This window comes from Lagopus muta, chromosome 3 (genome assembly GCF_023343835.1).
Source record: "Lagopus muta isolate bLagMut1 chromosome 3, bLagMut1 primary, whole genome shotgun sequence".
Taxonomy (NCBI): Eukaryota; Metazoa; Chordata; class Aves; order Galliformes; family Phasianidae; genus Lagopus; species Lagopus muta.
In genome coordinates, this window is record NC_064435.1 from 61,073,274 (window position 1) to 61,096,139 (window position 22,866).

The window sequence follows — 22,866 nt, forward strand, 5'->3', positions numbered from 1 at the left end:
TAACACTCCAATGTTTGGTTGTTGCTGAGTGACAGGAGCACACACAAGGCCAGGCCAGGGCAGGCTACTTGACAGGGAAGAGACACTGCCTTTATAGTACAGCAGCAGGGGTCAGGAAAGAGGCAGAACAGGTGCCTGAAATAGGCCAACATTTCTTCCACACAGTCTGACAACATGTGGAAGGCCATAAAGCTGTGGGGCATTTACCTCCATAAACATTCAGGAAACGTCAATGAATGTAATGTTAATGGGTGCCATTTTTTCTGTACGGAGGAATTCAGTGACACCTCTTTCTTCCCTGTGCACTTCCATGTGAGATGCCATTCTGTCAGACTGCCCATTTGCTGCCATCTGTTGCATGGCAACAAAATGTAACGGACTATTGGTGGGAAGGTTCAACCTCTACTGCCATACCACCACCATCTGCCTCTGATGTTGTGGGTCAACATAATAAAATGGAAGGCATTTCTTTCAAAACAGCCCTTGTATACTGTTATCACCACATTTTTGTTCCCATTTTCCTTTTCTGTCTTAGTAAATAGATTTATCCAGTTTTCTCCCCAGTCATGCTCTCACAAGAATAAGCAGATGGCTGTGTGTTTAAAACTTACAACTGTTTAACCACAAGAAGAACACACCACAAATCAAGCACTTAGACTAACTGGATAGTGCTCAAGACCACACTTCTGTCCAATTTGATTTTTAAATGTGGTCTTAACTGTTAATGTGCAGATACATCTTTCTTTCTTTCACTTTTTCTTCCAATCAAGATTTTTTTGTCGTTGTTTTTTGTTGTTTTATTTTTTTCCCCCAAATTCTCATTGTTGTGAATTCCTGTTATTTTCTTCTTGTCTTTGTAACTTTTACTGGCCAAGGCACTATGAAGAACTGACATTTCAGACCATGAGACAGTACTAAAAATTCATTAGGAACTAATAGTCACCTTCACCAAGATAGTGTTAAACAAAGACATTGTTTCATGGTTGTGTGAGAAAAAGAGTAAACAAATAAGCTTCATTAAGTACATTAAAATGTACTGATGTTTCTATATCTGCATGTTACACTGCAATCTGGCTCATGGACTATGTCTGAAATTTGTTTATGTCAAGCATCTCCCACTTGTCTTCAATTACAGACAACACTGCAGTAGTGAGACTATGATGTAAATCTGCAATCCTACAAATGTAATCACTTGTCAGCATGATCAGTGCGCTGTGCATCACCTGAATGGTGCTCATAGTTCTTGTCACTCCAAATTTAGCAAAAAAAAGACTTGCACTTCTAGAATTTCATCTCCTTTTTCTTCTGACAGTTCTATTAGAGTTCTGAAATATTTTCTTTCTCTTTGTCCAGTACAACCCATGTCTCCTCCATGCCTTATCATGTTATTAAATCCGGACCTCAAGTAATCACACGTGGTCATGAGTATGAAACAGATTTGATTCCTGTGAAGAAATCTTGACTTTTCTGCTCAGACAGGCTATGATAAGCCACACAGGGATATGAAAGAAATATCCAGTTATTTGGTTTGTATTATGCTCTGTATCAATACAATAAATCTGCAGTTGAAATCTACTCTGACTTAAATCCTTCTAGATCTTGTACACTGGTATTTTACTTGGAGAAAAAGTTTGCAAAATCTAAGAAGTTTCTGACACATACAGTATTTAAATTATTTATAAATACTTTTAATATACAGGAAATATTCAAACACTAATGGGCTGATTTTTAAATCCTTGATTTTTTATTGCTGCAAATTATAACAAAGTTTATGAAATCTGAAAAATCTTACCTGAATATCTATTTTTAGGACTTAGAAAAGCTGTCTGGAATGGGTTAATTTCTGTTTTCTAGTAAAAATACTAGCATTTTTGAAAGTAACTGACAGTTGCATATGTCTGAAATGGGAACTGTTTTTTTCTTTCTTGTTTCTAGAACCCATTGTTGCATTTGCAACAAACTTCATCTAGATGCTTGCGACCTGGAAAATTAGAAATGCAAAGGTAATTCTTAAAAAATTAAGAATTGGGGAGGGGACAAATACACCTAGTAAAGAGAAAAAGTGGTGACTTTTATTTAGCTTTTCTGTCTTCAGCCAGAATGCAATGGAAAATGCCCAGTCTTGGTTCTAGAAATTGTTTCTGAGTTTGCAAATGCTTCAGATCTGAAGCTAGTGTGATAAAGTGCTGTTCTTTCACCAGAAAGAATGTTTGCTTACTATTTCATCATCCCCTGGAGGCACAGAGAAAGAAAATAAGCACATCAGTTGTCATTATGACAGGATAAAAATGGAGCCATCATATTTCAATAACACAATGCAATGAGCAGCCCCATCGAGTGATGAATTATGGACTCTCTCTTTCACACTCAACTATAAGTTAATATTATCTCCCCAGGATAATTAGAGTGAAGTTCAATTACTGACCCTGAATTACCGTGTGGGCCACTCCATGGGTTCTGACACAGCGTTTTACACATTTATCTTTTCACCTAATGCGCTAAATCTGCATTGCTCTGGTGATTAATCATACTGGGTTCCATCTAGCTCACACTATTCTTCTTGTATGGATTGTCTGGTCCCTGGAGTCCCCTTGAGCACAATATGAGCAGGTCTATTATGCTGTGTTTTTCTACCAATTTATGTTCTTCCTCATGTTCTGAGATTGTGGGCATTTCTGATGCTTGCCCAAAAATGCTAATCATAAAAATAAAGATGCTTTCAGATAGGGAATTATCCATCTCCTTACTAGCAAGGTAACAGATAACTCAGCCAGTGCTGTAAAACATACCTATAAAATTCCAATTGAAACAGGTCCTTTTATTTCCACGCGTAAAGATGAAAAGAGAAATTCATGATACGGCTCTGGAGGCATAGATCAATTTCCTGCAAGCTGTATTATTCCTTTCCCTCCTGAAGAATAGATCCACCTCTTGATCTACTTACTCAGAATAAATATCTTGCTAATTTTGCCTGCATGTTTTTTAGGGCTATGTGTGAATAACCTCAGATATTTCTAGCAATAAAGAAAAAATCAAGTTTGTCATTTGGAACACAAATGGGAGAAATAAGTAAGTCTCTAGAATCAAAACTGTTAGCAAAGCTTCTCACAATTGTGTTTTTGTCAACATGTTATCTTGCTAAATATATGTTGGTGATTTGAGAAAGTCATACATTCCACCTCACTTAAGGAAAATCCTGTTTTACTACATGTGCAATCTCACTGAAATGAAGGAGAAAGGATTATAAAGTGCAAGAGAGTCAGAGGATCTGGATAATCAGCTATCTAAGGGATAGAAATTGAGGTCATATGCTGAGAGGAATAAAAGAGAATGAGACCCTCTTATATCACCATCCGTAATACTTAAATCTCAGGTTGCAGGACATAGAAAGAAGTTGTAATTCCCTTACCCACAGGCCAAAGATGTAGGGAAGAAGGAGACATGAGAGGCAGAGAACAATTTCAGCAAGTGATAACACATAACAAGGAGACCAAGACACTATCATGAGCAGCAAATTTGGTCTACCACAAAAATCTACACTTCAAAGCAGAAAAGAAGCAGAAAAAGAACTAGACTCAGAAGTGTATCTGATTCCCACCTTCTCCCTGAGCATAACCTTCCAAGGTTTCATATCAATAATATAATGTCAGTGAACAGCTATGTTTGCTCTTAGGAAGCATTTTTTTGCTAACTTAAAGCCTGATCTGTTACAGCACTTAACATCTTTGCTTGGAAGTTGTTTTTAAACCTCTTCAAAATTTTGAATTCTAATTAAGTTTAAACCAAGTTTTATAGATATTTATGAATTCTGCATTTCTAAATTTGTCTCTTCAGGTCAATTTTTACACAAACATCATACGTTAAAAAGCAATAGCAGCTACTGAAATGCTTCTACATGTAAAGCAAGAAAAGTAATAAATCTAATGTCTGACACATGACAAGTGGGAGAAGAACAGAAGAAATGAGGATGGCAGAATCAAAATTCCAGGAGAAAGAAGCTAGAAACAGGTTAAAACTAATAAGTGAATGAAGCAGTCATTCAGCATTTTGGCTGTGTCTGAATTGTACTTTTCTTTGTCTGACCTATCTGAATTCCCTTATTAAATCTCTAAAATACTTGACACAGGGAAGTATCAGAAATCAAAGCTAGTATTGTGACTAGCCGTAAGTTTATAATAGAACCAGTATGATTGTGTGTTGATATATTACACCTGCTGAAACTTAGTGAATTTTCCAAATTGGTATGATGGAACTTGCTGGCGTGTTCTGAATTTCACATTGATTTATTTTGCATTCGCTTGTCCTTCAGGGTCAAAGTGAAGTTATGGGCCCTGTCCATAAAAGTATAATCAAAGCAGCCATAAAGGTGGTCTAGATGAAGGAATATGGCTTTCATGTGAGCATAATAACAGCCTGGTATGTGGCAGGATTTTCAGGGGGAGCTAGTTATCTTTGTTACTCATCAGTAGTCATTTTTTAATTACTCTCACAGCACAAAACAGTTAGAAACCTGACTATTACAGCATGCTAGATATTTCTCACAGCATTTGCAGTACTTATGCTAAAGTTCTGCATTTTTTTGTTCTCCTAGGCTCTCTATATAGGAACAGGTCCCCTTCCTCTCTCCACTGAAGAGGAGCTAGCACTTCAGCTGCATCATACAGAGATTTTTGTGGTTCTCAAGTGGCCTTGAAGACTCAAGTGTCTTCTGCAGTCCTTGCTGTGAGGCAGGGGCAGAAAAACAAAAGAAATGCTATCGGTGCAAAATGCAAAACAATGTTTTTTTTTTTCCATTTTCACATTGTAATGCAAGAGTCTGCCCATTCCAAGTCACCTGGAAGAACACAAGAAGCCTACTGTCACTATTTTAGTTAAGCATTTTGCATGAGATCAGTCCTTTTTTCAGATAAGACAGGGAATATTTTGAAGAAGTGCCCTCAGTTTCTGTACTTCTGTTTGGTTTCTGCCTTCCCTAATCTGTATACTGGAAATGGTTGAGCTTCAACTATCTTAGAAACCTAAGCATGATTAGTCCAGATCGATAATTAGAAATGTCAATTTTTTAATAATTTGATATGTAACAGAGATTTCAGCAGATAACCCTTTTGGACTTGCTTTGATTTCCTGAAGTCATGAACTTCACTGCTGATTTTTTTGAAATATGGACACATAGTTGAGGAAAAAGAAAATTCCGCCATTCTCCTTCCTTTTTCAGTTTTCTGTCCTCCAAGGCCATCACTCAAACTAGTCCTCATTACTCTTTTAAACACAGTCCAAGAGAAGGCCTCAACTGTCAACAAGTTATACTGATCAAGAGCTACATCCTTAATCTCAACAGCCAGAAAAAAAATTAGCAAAGAGCATCTTCTGACTGAGCTAAGCCTGCAGAGCTCTGTGTTAGCTCACCTGACAACATTACAGCTATTTTAGTGTATACTATTTTAGGTCTTCGAGGTACTGGTTTGAGTCAGGCAACCATGATGTGAGGAGTAACACTGCAGATCCAGGCACAGGATGAGAGAGATTGCTAATTGAGTAAGTCTGGTCACCATCTGGCAGCTGTAGCCTCTACCTAAACTGTCCAGACCCAGCTCTGAATAGCTGTAAATAAAGTCTTTCAGCAGTCAAAGGTAATTTATATTAGATATTTTATTCTGTTAGTTAAAGTCCAGAGAATTTTATGTATCTGAGAACCTTCTGTGAGCCAGAAGGAAGAAGCAGAGGATGGCATTTAAGCCTGTACTGCAGCTATTTTTAAGGCATTTGAATGACTATGCCAACTGTGCAGTCACATTTTCAGCATGCACTTATAAAATCAGCTGCTGAATTTCTTCCAGTATGTGTTAGCATCTGAAAAACAGTTTTTGTGTTGTCCTCCATGCAGTTGATGCTGTTTATTAAAGACTGAAAAATCAGGATGCAGCTTTCATAGTAGAGCTACTGGTAAATCTATGAAATGTAGCAGTGCAACAATCCCTTTTGAACGATCTAATTAATCTTGACTTTCTTCTGCTATCTGCCTTACCACTTCTCCATATTTTCAGTGTATTCTTCTCAGAACTGCTTCTTTTTTTTCCCTCACAGTGTTTAACAATCTTGCTCATCATTTTGTTCTTCTTTTTTTCCTTCTGAAAATATTCATCCTGAATTTTCTTTGTATCTTATGTCTTCTTATTACTTCTGCTTTTTTTTTTTTTTGGTGCCTCTTGTCACTCAAATTTTCTGCTGCTCAGGCATATGTGCCCACAAAAATCTTCCACTGCTAAAAGTCAGCAATTGTTCTGCTGACTTTATTTTTGAAAACAAACAAGCACCTGTAGATCTGAAAATGCCCGTGTTCACTGAAGAGTACTCACAAACAAGACACAAACAAGAATGTCATCTGGAGGCTACAGTTTCCAAACACTTTCTTACTCATGTAACCATCTATTTACAGATTCAGTTTTCTTTCATGTTTTGTTTTGTGATGGTTGTTTTTTTTTTCCTAACAATTTACCACTGTATATACAAACACTATGAGGAATGCACATACATGCATACATACATGAATTTGCATGATGGAAGTGTGAGGCTGCTTTTTTTTTTTACAATATTTTTTTTTTCTGTCTGTGAAGGTAAAGAAATAAAAGTAACAGAAGTTACAGATCCAAGTAAGACCTTTTCCAAGGGTGAAAATATACTCTCAAATCTTCAGTGATTTTCTACCAGGTGTAGGCCTAAACACATCCTTTGTCCACCCTAGTCCTTGTCTAACTTGCTACACACTGACCAGTCTACTCCCTTGCCTACCGAGCTAGTAAATACACATGGGTTGTATTCTTTCCTAAATCTCTAAACCAGGTGTTATTATCTTGATTTTACTGAAACTACAAACGCTTTTCCAGTCAATAAGATCAGCAACTATTCTTTTTCATAAACAGTCCCAAGGGTTTCTTTCAGCTCTGTGCAGGTCCACTTGCTCAGCACATTTCCTCTTTGAATTGATCATATACTACCTGGGCTGTATAAGCAAATGTGAAAACCTGCCTTCTACCTTTTTTTTTTTTTTTTTTTTTTTTTCCCATTTGGACTTTGAGTATACCAACACACTGATTAGACCTGCTTCACAAAAGTCCATGTTACCACCACATTATGCTTTTGGTACAATATCTGTTGGTTGAAACAATTTGTATAATTTATCAGGTTTGCATTTGTATTCCTGAAAAAGAGTAATTACTGCCAGAGAAAATTCAATTTTTTCTCATGAAAAATAAAGAAAGAGATTTGGAAAAATAGTTATGTGCTCAGTACCGACATAAATGTGGTTGCATACGGGTTGGGTGGTTCAGGTATTTTTACACCACTACTAAATTTACAAATAACAATATTCATTGAGTGCTGGCAGTAAGGCTACCCTTGGTCATTCAACAGAATCTATGTTAAAATGACTTTTACTTAGGTCCACCATTTTTCTCTTAGTTTTATAAGTTGTCAGTGAAATAAGGAAATAGAAATTTTTATAAGCTTGGAAGCCTTTCTTCTTCAAGATCATTATTCCAGTAATACACTTAATAATGTCTTGCCTAATGGCAGGAGGCATTTATTGAGGGTTAGTTATAGGAACTGTTGTAATAACCTTCTTTATTCAGACCAGAATACCTGCAGAGAGGTGTTCTCCCTCTCCAGGACAGATTCACTCCCAGGCATAAAGCAGATATCACCTCTTAGGATGTTGCAGAGTGCTCTGCAGTCAGTTCTGAAATCTGATCTGAGTGCTCTGGTCTGAACTATTTCTTATGCCCTTCAGATGATGTTCTGGGTAGAAAGAGGAATGTTTTCCACAAAAGCAAGAACGATAGCTTTAGCTAGTCCTCTTCTAAATGCTAGTGTGAAACAGGCTCTGGTCCCATTTAGTCAGATTGCTGTGTTGAGTCATACATGTCAAATTCTAATTCTGTAGTTAAGTCTCTCTGATATATATCTTCTTGACATCTATGCATATATCAACAAAAAGAGAAGAAAAACATCCCCCAATCATTTGCTGTACTTTTTTCCCTGTATTTTTTTCCCAACAATGCAAAGATGCACCTTTAAGTGTCAGTACTTCCTAATGCAGAAGAAATAAGAAGAGTTTTTAACATTCCTGCTTTCTTACATGTTAGCTTTGTTACCAAAGGCATGTTTATATTCCTTCTCATTAGGATAGTCCCTGACACTTCAGTGAAATATAACACTGAAATGTCTGATTCTTAAAAATCTTCTAAAAGTCCAGGAAGTAATTATAATAAAAGACTAATTAAGAACTAGAAATGCACATGTACATTGTTCTCAAACAATGGTTACAAGAGATTGTCAGCTATTCAGATTTCTTTTTAACAGTTCAGCTCTGAAGCTTTATCAGGCTGGAATCAATACTACAGCTATTTCTGGAGCACATTTTTTAAGAAACATTTATGTCATCATTGATTCTCTTGATTCTTTACAACCAAGAACTAACCATAGCATACTGGCTTTCAGTAGTGTGCATTTAGTGGTATCTGTAGCATGTTACATTCATAGGATTGGTTAATCTGGGAGAAGGGTTATTCTAAGCTGACGAGATGGAAAGAAGTATTGAAAAGAATCAGATCCTATGGGATTTCTAAATGTTTATTAATGATTGATTCTATGTAGAGTACAACCTAATGGACTTAGATTAGTTAATTTATTCTTCAATTTTCCTCAGGCTCATCTTGTATGGTTCAAAATCTCTGCTAGTTTAAGCTAAATCACGTGTTACATAAATTCAGAGGCTGGGCTATTTGTTTGTACTCTGCTTCATTTTTCTGCAGTTGAAAAGTTTGAACCCCAAACTGATGAACGTTATGGGAAATGAGTTTTGTGCTTTCTTTGAAAATAAATACCAGAAAGCATACCATTTACCATCAATTATGATATAGAAAAGATTGTCCATGAAATTAGCCTAAACAATCAAGTAATCCTTTGATATTATTTCAGTATGACTGGCATTGTCACATTTCAGAAAATTGAATTCAGTCTTATGAAACATATGTTTAAAAGTTGTACCCTTTCAATAATTATGCTATAACATCCCTATTTTATGCAAAGCTAACTAGATATTGTCATATTAAAATAGCAAATCCAATTCATTGCTTATGAAACACATGTTTAAAAAAATAAAAGACACACTTTAATTATTTCAAGAGTGTTCAGACTGGCTCACCAGCCTACTGAATATTGCATTTGTTTAAAACTCAATCATGCAAAATGAAGACTCGATTTGAAAAATTTTAATAAAGATAACCAGACTATCATTATATCATTTGAATGCTAATCGGTGCTTTCATTCAGTGTAGGGAGCAGCGATAGTGTCAACTTTGCTGGAGGCTCTTTATTTCGCAATAAAAACATTTACATTCTAATGATTTTATTAAAGCATAGTAGCTGTCAGCATCCCCAGATGACTCCCTGGCAAACTGTATCAGTTATCAACTCATATTGCCTTTATCAAAACCACCCAGTGGTGAGTCTAGGCCTGCCACAATGAGATGTCTATTGCTCGGAGAGCTGGTATTTAATCATTTCTTCTACAGTATTGTTCTGCTTACAGTGCATAAATAAGTGCTTCAAATAACCCCAGAGTGCTACTGACAATGAAACAAAGTATCAGTCCTATTTATCTTTCTCACATTCTTCAGAAACCTTCTTCACCACTTCTTTTTTTTCCCCTTTTTTATTATTTTGTTGTTGTTGCAGGCACTTTTTTATTCCCTCTAACCTATCATCATTCAACAGCTCTGAATTTCTTCATGATGAGCAGTAGGACTCACAGATAGAGTCAAGGAAGGTGATATTTTTTGTGCTAGGAAATGATATAATGAATACTGGAAACAAATGGATTAGAAGTGATCTGTGGACTCTAAGGCAATGCTGACCTTAACAGAGAAACCAAGGGGAGGGGGAGGCCCAGCCAACCATTAGGTTGCCATTTTATTTCTCAAAACAGAAAGAATATTCCTTATGTAGAGAGAAAAAGGAAGAAAGAAAAAAAAAAAAAAAAGAGGGGGAGGATGGGGGTGAAGGGAGTAGGGCAGTGATAATCACAGGGTTGTAAACCTCCTGGACAGACCTTGTCAATTTTCTGGTAAAGGGCATTTATATAAACAGATGCATACCATATACCGTCAGATATTTCTTTTCCTGACTAAGCAATTCTGATCTAGGGACAGCTCTCTTAATGGTGACAAAAATGTGTCAGCCCTTTCACACGCATACACATCTGCTTTGAAAAGAATTTTTTTTTTCCCTGACTTTTCCTTGCTTTGTTTTTCATGTAGAAAACCAGGAAAGATAATGGTACTCTGAGGATTACTTCTTCATCTGGGATAACTGAAACCATCTTAATTTCACTGTGCAAAATGTCTCATATTTTGATGGTAGTGAGGATCTACACTCGGATTGTATTTGAATATCTTCTTGAAATTTTCTACAAACCTTCAGTAGAGATCAGCTGTAAAAGCTTGTTTTGTGTTTGCGTTAGCTCAGCTCACTCTGACTGATGACAGAGTGACAGTGCGTTAGTTGCAGGTTTTTGAGTTCAGTGCCCTAACATTTGACATTCTGCTTAAACTGCTAAATATTGGTTCTGATCCCTGGGATATTTTCCTTGCAGAAATGTCATCACATCTTTTGGTTTATGGCAGCTGTCTATCTACTCCATCATATTATTATCCATTCTCCACTAAAGTGTTTAGTATCAACATCAGAATGCACCATGCAAATCAATAACATATTGTTGTAATTACGTTTTGGCTTGGCAAATCAAATGCTCTATGCAGTATTTGGCTGAAATGGCTTAAATATGCAAAGTCTATTGCTCTGCTGGTCTACTGGTAAGAGATCTATTGTAAATCTAGATCCAGATTTTGTTTCTGACTCTGCTTCTGATTTGCTCTGCAGCCTTGGGCAAATCACATTGCCTCCATCTGTAAAAGCAGATGATATGTGATCAAAGGCACCATCTTAGACTGGTGTCTGTAATCACAGCTTAAAATGAGGACAGATTTTGAAAAGACATAGAGATAGAGAAGGGCAAAGAAAGTCAGCATTGCTAACATCTGAATGAGGGATGGGTATGATGTCTAGACATGATTGTAAGTGTGTCTGGAGCACTACCCAGTGTGGGAGTAAGCTGTACCAGAAGGATGCACAGTTTTGGCCTCCATTCATGCTCCTTCCAACCTTACTCCACACATCCACATTCTATGGTGAGGTTTTAAGACCTGAAGATTTTCACTCTTTGAAACATTCTGCTTCTGCTCCCAGTATTCCCCATTTAAATATTGCTAAAAGTTATCTTCTTTTCTTACTCTAAAAAGCACCATGCAGATCAACAGCATACATTTGCTTTCAGTGAAGAAAAACAGTTGGCTCCATTTAAATGTATTTCACATTTTCCCATCTGATCTTGGTACAAGGCTCAGAGTTTCTATCTGACTCTGTCCTGCTCACTTTACACTGAAATACTACTGACCTGACCTCTTTGATATATCAGTGTTGACAAACATGCAGTCTGACAAACAAGGTCCTGACACAGAATCTTTCAGACATAGCAGTGATACGTCCAACACTCTTCAAACTTTTATTCAAATGGAGATACTGCCAGAAGACATTCTTTTTTTTTTTCTTTTATTTTTTTAATAAAGTAGAGAGCATACCACCATCTTAGAAATAAATCGTCCAGAAAAATACAACCAAAATTTTATGAAAATGCAGTTTTTTGGTTTGTTTGTTTGTTTGTTTGTTTTTTGCCATGTAGGGCTTTGAAATGTTATTTCAGTCTTATGCTTACGAAGTAGCACATTTGTCCTTATTGAGCATAATTATTTTCATAGTGTTGCATGAAATATACTGTAGACTTGATTGAGGGAGCACTACCAAACTGAACACCATGTTAATACAAAAATCATTCACTTTATTAATTATCTTTTTTGCATAACATTTCCTATTTCTTATTTTAATGCAGTGTGCATTTCTTAGTTTTATAAGCAAAAACAAACAAACAAAAACAAACAAACAACAACAAAAAAAAAGCACCCAAAACCTGCCAATATTAGTTACCTAATACAAATGGATTTTGAAAATGGCAATTTTAAATCTGACCACTCAATGATCTTCAATTCAGTTTGTCTATGTAGATTTTCCTTGCTGAGGAACTTATGTTCTTCATTTTGTTTTAAACAAACAAACAAACAAACAAACCCTTACGAGTGGAGTCCCTCAGGGGTCGGTAATGGGGCCCGTCTACTTTAATATCTATATTGATGACCTAGATTAAGGGATTGAGTGTACCCTCAACAAGTTTGCAGATGACACCAAGTTGGGAGGTGGTGTCAATTTGCCTGAGGATAGGGAAGCCCTTCAGAGGGAACTAGATAAGCTGGATCTCTGGGCTGAGGTGAATGGGATGAAGTTCAACAAGACAACTAAGTGTTGGGTCCTGCACTTTGGCATCAATAACCCCATGCACCGCTATAGGCTTGGGACTGAGTGGCTGGATGACTGTGAAGAGGAAAGGGACCTGGGAGTGTTGGTTGATGCTTGGCTGAACATGAGCTGACAGTGTGCCCAGGTGGCCAAGAGGGCCAACGGCATCCTGGCCTGCATTAGAAACAGTGTGGTCAGTGGAGCAGGGAGGTGATCATTCCCTTGTACTCAGCACTGGTGAGGCCACACCTCGAGTACTGTGTTCAGTTTTGGGCTCCTCACTACGAAAAAGACATTGAGGCCCTGGAGCATGTCCAGAGGTCAATGAAACTGGTGATGGGTCTGAAGCACAAATCTTATGAGAAGCGACTGAGGGAGCTGGGATTGTTTAATCTGGAGAAGAGGAGACTCAGAGAAGACCTCATTGCATTCTACAACTTCCTGAAGGGAGGTTGTGGTGAAGAGGGATTTGGCTTCTTCTCCCAGGCAACAAACAGGACCCAAGGAAATGGCCACAAGTTATACCAGATGAGGTTTAGATTAGACATAAAGAAGAATTTCTCCCAGAGAATGATCAGGCATTGGAATGGCTGCCCAGGGAGGTGGTGGACTTACCATCCCTGGCAGTGTTCAAGAGGCATCTGAATGAGGAGCTACGAGATATGGTTTAGAGGCTTGTGGTAGCAATGGTAGTGGGAGGACGGTTGGACTAGATGATCTTGCAGGTCGTTTCCAACCTTGCAATTCTATGATTCTATGAAAAAACAACAACAACAATGAAAACACTTATCCTCGACACATTCTTTTCACAGATTGTCTCACGTGTTTCCTTCCCCAACTTCAGTGTGCAGAAACTTATCTAAACAGTAACCTTTCTCTCCTAGATGTACCATGTAAATTCTGGGCAAAATTACTGCATTATGTGCAACAGTGGGATTCTAATTAGACTATTGTCAAGGCAGATGTAAAATGCAGTAATCCTTCCCAATTCACTAAGTTTCAAATAATAATAATAATAATAATAATAATAATAATAATAATAATAATAATGGAAAAATGATAGAAATGTGTGTTAATTGTGTAGAAATCATGCCAAGAGAATTCTGAATTTGGCAGTATACTACTCTTCCACTTAAGCTACAGCCACCCAGCAGCACTGCATTTCTAAAATGGACTGTGCTTCATTGGCAAACTTCAGACTTTAAAAGATGCAATAGGATCTGAGTTCTTGCTGTAAAACACGATTAATAATTATTTTATGTTGTGTTTTTTTTCTCTGACATTCATTTATAGAATAGGAAAATGCTAAAGGATCTTTCACAGTCTTTACATTACCAGCAAAATTCTTTCTCTTGTGCAGTCAATGCAAGGATGGAAGAAATTCCAGAAATTATATTTTCCTTCTGGGAATAAATTCTAAAGTATTCAAGGAAATGCAGTTTTCTTTGAGGAACAGCAGGTCTTCGTAGCAGACAAGGCTGGTAAGACTGATCTCTCACCTCCTTTCTACTTCTGTTAGTCAAACAGACTATGATCAGACAGATCCTTAAGGAGAGCCTGCAAAACAAAAGCTGTTCCCACTCTAACTTGTAGCAAACCTAACATCAAAAAGGAGTGGAATCAGGAGAGAGATAAGAACTGGGGCTCATTCAAGGGATGTCAAAGGAGACTACAACTAAGAGAAAAGGCCAAATGTCTTAAAGATCTTTATCTCCACAAAATGAGCAAGTTCATTTATTTGACATTAGCCCCTTCCTTCTGCTGTGAAAACTTATTGCTTGCCACACTGAAAAGATCCACAGCCATCCAAGCCAGTGCTGGATGGAAAAAATGTAGCTGTAGAAAAGCTAGAAAAGTCTTAGTTTCTTGACATACATTTTTCTGTCTATACTCATTACCCATATGAAGTAACTACAAGGAAAAAACATGGATAATTCATTCTTCTTGGATAGAGTCATGGAAACTTTCTGTGCTGTTACTCAACTATGAGAGCAACACGTTAGCAGGTAGTGTCTCCATGATCTTTGAGATACCATGAAAGACAGATGCCTGAGGACTGAAAGAAGGGCAGTATCACTTCAGATTTCAAAGACAGTGAAAGGGAGAACATAGGAAACATAGGCCTGGCAGACTAACCTCTTTCCCAGGAAGGATGATGAAAAACCTCATCCTGGATGCCACTTCTAAGAAAGGGATCAGATGCAGTAAAAATTGTTTTGACAAGGGGAAAATCATGCTTAAACGATGCAATACCTTTTTGTGACAGAATGACTGGCTGGGTAGATGATGGACTTCAGCGAGGCTTACAACATTGTCCCCCATAATATCTTTGTAGGTAAATAAGAAAATGTGAGTTAGAAGAGTGGACAGCAAGGTGGATTAAGACCTGGCTGAATGGCAGAGCTGAGAGTGTAGTGACCAGTGGCACTGAGTCTGATTGGAGGTGGTTGGAGGTGGTTGGACACCACCTGTTGCTAGTGGTGTCCCCCAAGCATCTGTTCTTGGCTCAGTCTTGCTCAGTGTATTCAGTCAATAACATGGATGAAGGCACAGAGTGCACCCTCAGCAAGTTTGCTGATGATCATAAATTAGATGGAGTGGCTGACACAACAGAGGACTGCTTTGCCCTTCAAAGAGTTTTCAGCAGGCTGTAGAGATGGGCAGAGAAAATCAAGAAGTTCAGCTACGGTAAGTGCAGGGTCCTGCATCTGACGAAAAATAACTAGGGCTGGGAGCTGACCTACAGGAAAATGGCCCTGCAGAGAAGCAAGAAGCACCTGGGAGACCTGGTGGACAGCAGGCTGATCACTAGCCATCAGTGTGACCTTGTAGCCAAGAAGGCCAATAGTATTCTGGGGAGCATTCAAAAGAGCATGGCCATTAGGTCAAGGGAGATGATCCACCACTTCTACTCTGCCACATCTGGAGTACTGTTCTGAGTTCCCCAGTTTGGAAAAGTTAGGGAACTTCTAGAGTAAGTCCAGCAGAGGGCTACAGAGGTGATTGAGAGGCTGGACCATCTCTACTATGACAAAAGTCTGAGAGAGCTGAGCCTGTTTATCCTGGAGAAGACAGAGAGGATCTTATTAATGTGTTTAAATATCTTAAGGAAGGGTATCAGCAGGATGGGGCCTGGTTGTTTACTGTGGTGCCTGACAAGACAAGAAGCAACTTTCAAACTGAAACGCAGAAACTTCTTCACTGTGAGGATGGCAGAGCACTGGAAAGGCTACCCAGAGAGGTTGTGGAGTTTCCCTCTCTGGTTGTGCTCAAAAGCTGCCTGGACGTGATCCTGGGCAATGTGCTACAGGTGACCCTACTTGAAGAAGAGAGCTCAGACTAAGTGATCCAAAGTGGTTCTTTCCAACCTCAAAAGTTTTGTGAGTCTGTGGTTTCCCTGGCAGTACTTCTCACATTCTACTTCCATTCTAAATCAATTTGTTTGTCTTGGCTTAAAAAGTTTACAGAATCTAAGATCAAATTATTAAGAAGGAATTGATTGTTAGAGTTGACATATTGTTTTAAGCAGTTTTTGACTGAACGTTGTAGGTATGTAAAACTGAAATATGCAATAGGAATACACAATTTCAGAGTTGTTAAGTAGTAATTGGAAAAAAGAAACATTTTTTATGTTAAATGACACAAAATGAACACTTTTTTAATCTCTTTCCAATTTCACTAAAACATGGAATATTACATTTATTTAAATATCTAAAATATGCATGTACTGATATTTTTCAATATATGTTTAAATTTAAATTGATTTATTTCATATTTGCATGAAACAGGAAACTTTATTGAAATATTTTTTTCTGGAGTTTCCAACATTTTTGAGACAAGTAAACTTGTAAACATTTTTTGAATGCCAAATTTTTGTTCTACTGTCAATGGACCACCACAAAATATAGCAGTTCCACTGAGCTCTAAAATCAAGTATGTGAAAAAGACAAGTTTTTTATTTTTTATATGCAGTTAAACATCAGGTAAAAAACCATCCGCATTCCATTCATACAAAATGGTCTTGCTGAAGTCAAGTAACTATGAGCAATGACTAAAATTTGTCCAAACCCTACCCACTTATTATCTAGGTGAAAATACTTTCATTCTACATATAAAAGGTTGACTTTTGTATCACAAATATGTGGGATACAAACAATGGTGTGCAACAGTGGTTGTGACTGGAAGGACTGGAAGTAGTATTCATTATTTCTAACCATGTTTGGGAAACATTAAAGAGGTAATAGAGTAGTTTGGGACCATGTTCCCTTTTCTGAGCCTCTACCTATGATAGCAAGGTAGTCTTAGTACTAGTACTAAGTAAAAATTAGGGCGTGACACCGAGAACTAGTGTCAGGATTACAAAGAGAAGCAAAGTTACTGCCAGTCAGGACAGATGTTCTGGGGCATGGTGTGGATAGCATGGTGTAGGTAGCACAAGGAGCAAAACCCTGCCTAAGTTGAATAATTATATACAACTCTTTAAGTAGCTCTCAGTAACATTCAGTAAATGAAGTAATGAAGAAAGATAGTGAGGTATAAGAATTTGTCTTTTCTGTCTACATAGGAAAAAAGCTGAAATGTATGCACGTATTTATCTTCCAACTTATTTTTAAGCACTTATCTAAAGGTCTTATTCCACTAACACAGTAATTATAATTAATTTAACTTAATAATGTGATTAAGGTAACTGTTTCAACACTATATTAAGCCAATCTTAAAAAGACAAAAAATGTTTTCCAGTAAGTTTAATGTTTTAATAAAATAACATTTAAATATCATTTTGGTAATGAATTTTTAAAAATAATGTTCAAAATGATTACAAGCAAAATTGCAAATATATCTGAAAACTGTCTGTTGAAATGGCATTCATCTTTTTCTTTGCAATCAATGCTTTTTTTTTTTTTTTTCCTCCAAGCTTTTTAGCATGGCCAGATATGCTATAGGAAGCCAGAACATGACACTCTAAACACATATAATTTAAATGCTGCTCTTCCACTTGAACTAACGATGTACATGACTTCAGCAAAGAATATTCATTTGCAATAAATCAAAAGGTTCTGCACTTTATATAATTGCACATAAAAATATATTAAAAGAAGCTATTAAGGTTGCAAAGTCAAGCATTCAAAAATTAGAAGACGCAGAATTAAAATTGCTCATGCAACCTTAATTTATTCTGTCAGTGTATATATTTTTATGATGTTAATAATATGATGCTACGTGTTGGTTTTTTTCTTTCCACAAGACCTTTTCTTCATAAAATGGGTAATGTTTTCTTTCCCTGACCATCCAATGTGTAGTTTCCAGGACAGACATTCAAGGCTATTTTGAAGATGGAATGATGAACATCTTTCGTGACTTATCTGTAATGCTGATCATTCTGTTAAATGGGGCCTTAACAAATGTAAAGGAATTCATCCCTCTGCAAAAGGGGTAAAAATGAGATTTATGTCAAAGGTACATCCAAATATAGTTGCTGAAATGGAGAGGTTTGTTTCCAGATTTTTTTTCAAAGGGCTATAATTAAATAAACACTTCTATGCTGACATGGTGATTTTTATTGGCTGCATTTGCAGCTATGAATTCTCAGTGCTTACGCTAATTGAATCCTTTGGTGTCTAATCATCAAACCAAGGACCTCCATGGAAATCACAGTGATCTCATAAAAAATCTTCAAATGTCCTGCCCTTGAACATACAGGAGTTCTGCAGCCTGATCAGAAACAAGCTCTTGAAATAGTACTTGAATGTTCTACTTGTGAATCAATGGAGTCTTAAGAGTTAATCACCTCAGACTGAAGGAGATACCTCACATACTCCACTGAGTAGCTCTTCAGTCTCCATTAGCTGTATTGACTACTTTATAATTAGCAGAGTACAAGGGGAACTTTAGCAACTAGTTCATATCTAGATACTTAAACTTGGCTGTCTTAATCTGCAAGTTGAAATCTACTCATTTTCTTGCACAGTGCTGAGCATAAAACTCTTCTTTCAGCTTCTGCAACAAAAGATTTTTTGCCTCTGCTAAAGTAAACTTCTGGAAAACATATTAATTAACAAAGCTGAAGCGATATTTTGGAAACAACATAACGCTTGTTAATGTAGCTCACACCTCCCTGGAAATTCCTGCTTTTTTTTTTTTTTTCCTTCAGACAGGCAGTAATTCCCAATTGACCTCTTTGTACTTAGCTAAGTCTAAGGCCTACCCACATTTTCCCTTCACCTCTACAAGGTTTCCTATGAATCTGTTCCAGTCTTTCTTTGAGATCCTTTACCAACCTTCTTTGGTCACCTTTTTTCTTTTATCTCATTCCTACTAAATTTCAAAAGATGAAATTTTTAATTCTTCTGAAAAAAAAAAAAGTAAAAAAAAAAAGTACTTTTCTTTCCTCTCACTGGAACCATTGTATTGTCCTGTTCCTCATGCTGGCTTATCAGTCCTTATGCTCTACCAGTCCATCACTATTTCTCATCCAAAAGTCACTCAAATTGTTGACTACTTTTATACTGTATAAAAACACTGACACTTCCTGTTATAGTGACAATTCAGAATGTTCTGTAGATAGCTCTCCAGGTTTCTGGACATCTTGAGATTGAAGGCTGAGCTAATGCAGAAACTGACAGCAACAATAACCATCACCTACAGGGGGACTTGTACACGAGTGAGGCAAAGCTTTATGCCAAAAGGTTTTGCAGATGGCAGAGGTATAATGAGATGCAGGAAACTTGAAACAGTCTGCAGTAGCCCAAATCTACAATTTCAGGAAAAGTCCACAAGCAAGAATAAGCATGAAAAAAAAATATTTATTTTCCACAAGCTACAGATAAATTTGTGAAGATTTGAAAAATAGTGGTGTGCACTATTTTCCTGCCTTCGTTATCATCCTTATTCCAGATACTGTGGAATATATAATTTCCAATCCACAATGATTCTAGCTTAGAACAAAAAAATGTTCCTACAATTTTTATAATATTTCTTTTTTTATTATTTTAATACAATATTATATTTATATAATATATAATATTTATTTATATAATTATAATATTTTATAATATTACAATGGTCTAATTATTATGGCTTAAATTTTGCAAAACAATTCAACTTCATGTATTCTATTAGGAAAATAGATAAATATATTTCATCTCATATGAAATTATGAGTTTATTTATGTGCAATCAGATCTTGTCACAGATTTCTAGTTGTTTTAATAATATGCAGTACTATCCACCTCTCTGCTAATTAATGAGCTTCAATGTATATTCTTGGCCTTAAAGGTGAATGAAACCTAATTAAAATTACCATCATTGTTACATTCCCTGCTAAAAGTCTGATCCTATATCTTCTAAAATCAAATACTCCGAAGGGTATAGCACATGGTTTAACATGTTCAAAAATCTTCCATCCAAAGAATGGTTGCAAACAGTGCTGAACTCTGATCTCCCTCTCTGATTTAAAGCCATAAACCTTGAGGCATTAAAAGTAACTTAATACTTGTTGGGAAAAATGCAAATGTATTTAAAAGGTAATTAGTGAATAATTCCTTTCGTTATTTTTCTCCCTTCCTTTCTCATTGAACTTGACCCTGTTGACTACAGGAAGCATTATAAATTTTGAAAATCTCCCATGAGCTGGACATTTTAATGAACTACTCACAGCAGTCACCTGTCAGTGGCCAGTGTATTGGAGAGAGTGAGTGAAAATTTATCTTTCCTGCACAATATGTAGCACTACTTTTCACAGGGACCTGGACTAATTTAACTCCGCTGTTTTCTGAATTAACAAGGCTTGTCTTCAAACCTTTCGACATAGGAGCATTCTGTTCTGTTATTATTTTAGTGCCTGCCTTCCCACCCTCCCTCAGGACGTACGTTATTTAATCCATCTGGAACCTTAGTAACCAAGTTCCCCTGCTCTCCCTGACCCTAATGATTTATGTTTCATATTTCATGCTGTGGTTGGTCTTTTACCACTTAAATCCTCCCTCTTCCTCTTGGTCAATCTTTCTTTTTTCTTTTCTTTTTCTTTTTTTTTTTTTTTCTTCTTTTAGCTTTCTAGAAGGATAAATATTTGACAAGTGGACTGTTTGTCATGCAAGCCATAACACAGTTACAGTTCGAGAGGAAAATAATTCAATCTGCCAAGACTTAAATGCTGATAGATCATTGGCTGCTGCTAGGCCAAGGGTTGTGCCACTCATAATTTTTCCCACCGATACAACTATTTTATGGAATATGACATACATCTTTAGGTGTTAAATCATCCCTAGAATAATTTGTCTGTCAGGAGTCAAAGTGAAAGGAAATAAAATACCCAAGCGCAGAGTCATATTGCTAAACCTCATATTCCACAGAGGCTCTGGCTTGCACTTTAGTTTGTGTCCCTATCTGTTTCTTTAAATAAGAGTAACACGGACAGAAAGGAGCAGGAAAAAAAAAAAACAGCTAAGAAGGAAGAAGGGAAGAAAAGAATTTGCATTATGGATGCTGGATTCACAATCACTCTCCCTTCACTCAATGTGTTTTTTACTCCGCATTCATATCTGCCTTATCAGATTTCATGTTTAATGTCCACCCTGAGTCCCCCATCCCACACCCACAAATCTGACTGAACACAATAGCACTGATAAAACGGAAGCAAATTTCTTCTATTAGCGACTGACAGCAATTTGAACAAAATGAAGTTGTACCATGATATCGTTATATATACAAGGTGCAAATAACCTAGTTTGAATAATCACAGCCTCTGTCCTTTTAAATGATTTTTCTCCCCCATTTAAAGGGAGGCCTTTGATGTGATAATATTAATTCCCTCTGTGCTTGGAGGAAGGAAAAAAAAAAAAAAACTAGGAAAACGGAAATTAAATGAGTAATGCTATGTCAGTCAATCTTTTAAACCAGGGCCTTATTAACAGCTAATCATTTTGTCATTTTGTCGCTCAAAGTAATGAATTTGATAGGGGGAGAAGGGAATGTTTTATGTTTATTTTTATTAGTTTTAAACAGAAACAGTTGTGGAAATATTATATTATTGAAGCCTGCAGAATTTAAGTGGTTTCTGTTCAGCATATCGCTATTTTTCTTCTCTGCCAGTATCTGATTGCCATAATTTTGAATAATCTGCTTGTCTTTCAAAAAAAAAAAAAAGAAAGAAAAAAGAGAAAAAAAAAGAGAAAAAGGATATTCATCTCAGGAATAGCACAGGGTTCCATCATTGGAGATGTATTAAGCTTTTGTTAGGTATTTCTTTACATCCTATTTATTCAGAAGTATCTAAGTAATTAATCGCTAGCAGGATAGTTATGCAGCTGAAAGGAACAGTATATGTTTCTCAGCCTTCAGTGTCTGAAGACTGCAAAAAATACAGGGAAAATCCCATGAATAACTTTCTATTTCTAAAAGTGCGATGAATGGTTTTCTTCTATATTAAAATTCTGAGGGCTAAATCTACACATTAAGCACATACTAACAGAACACATTAAAAATCTGTTGCTGAGGATGGATTTGCTATCGATGTCCCTGTAGCATTATCCTTTGAAATGGCAGGGGTCACCTCTGAATTGAGACTACAGAGGACTCTCAAATTAAGTACTTTGAATATGGTGCCATTATAAGGCTTGATCAAATGTTGATGGAAATCTTCCATTAGCAAAAATTGCAATATTGAGCACATAGAGATTGTAATGAGATTGCAAATTCTGGTTTGCCTCAAAGTTCCTTTTTATATACTTCCATTACATTTAGGTATACGCATACTAAATATATGCTTATATGTTAAAGGCCAAAGAATAGATCATGACTCTGGAGAAGTACAGAAAAATAGTCCCCAGTCTCCAGCTCAAGGCTAGCTTTCATTTACTGTGAGTTAAGTTTGCAAGCAAATCAATAGCTAGTAGCCTAGTGATATATCTGGTGATTTACTTATTCATTGACTGAAAAGTAATTGAGTGGGTTAGCTTACATGTGAAAATGCTTCTCTTGTATTAGCAAAAATTCAGTTTCATTTTTGCTTTCCAAAAAGAATGTACTTCTACATGGAAATTTTCTCTGCCGGAATGGAAGCATTTAATGCTTATTGAGAAACATATAGAAGCGGCTAAAGTAACCATACTTCTTAACTCCTGAAAAGAAAATGCTGCTTGAAACAAATTATAAAGAGGTATTTCTATAAAGAGGTAGACATATTCTATTTCCAGACAGTTTGAAAAAAAGGAGAATGTCGTGTGTTGAGAAGGCTGGAGGTAGTGTGCTGTATCATTCACCATTTCAAGTTACAGAAGTGAAGTAGGACCAAAGTAGAACAACAGTGCACCAAATATCAGGGATGGTCTGTGACTGAGAAATGGAGTTTTTAGAGTTGCTCTGTGCCATAAGAGTTCAGATCCACAAGTTAAATAAGTTGCTA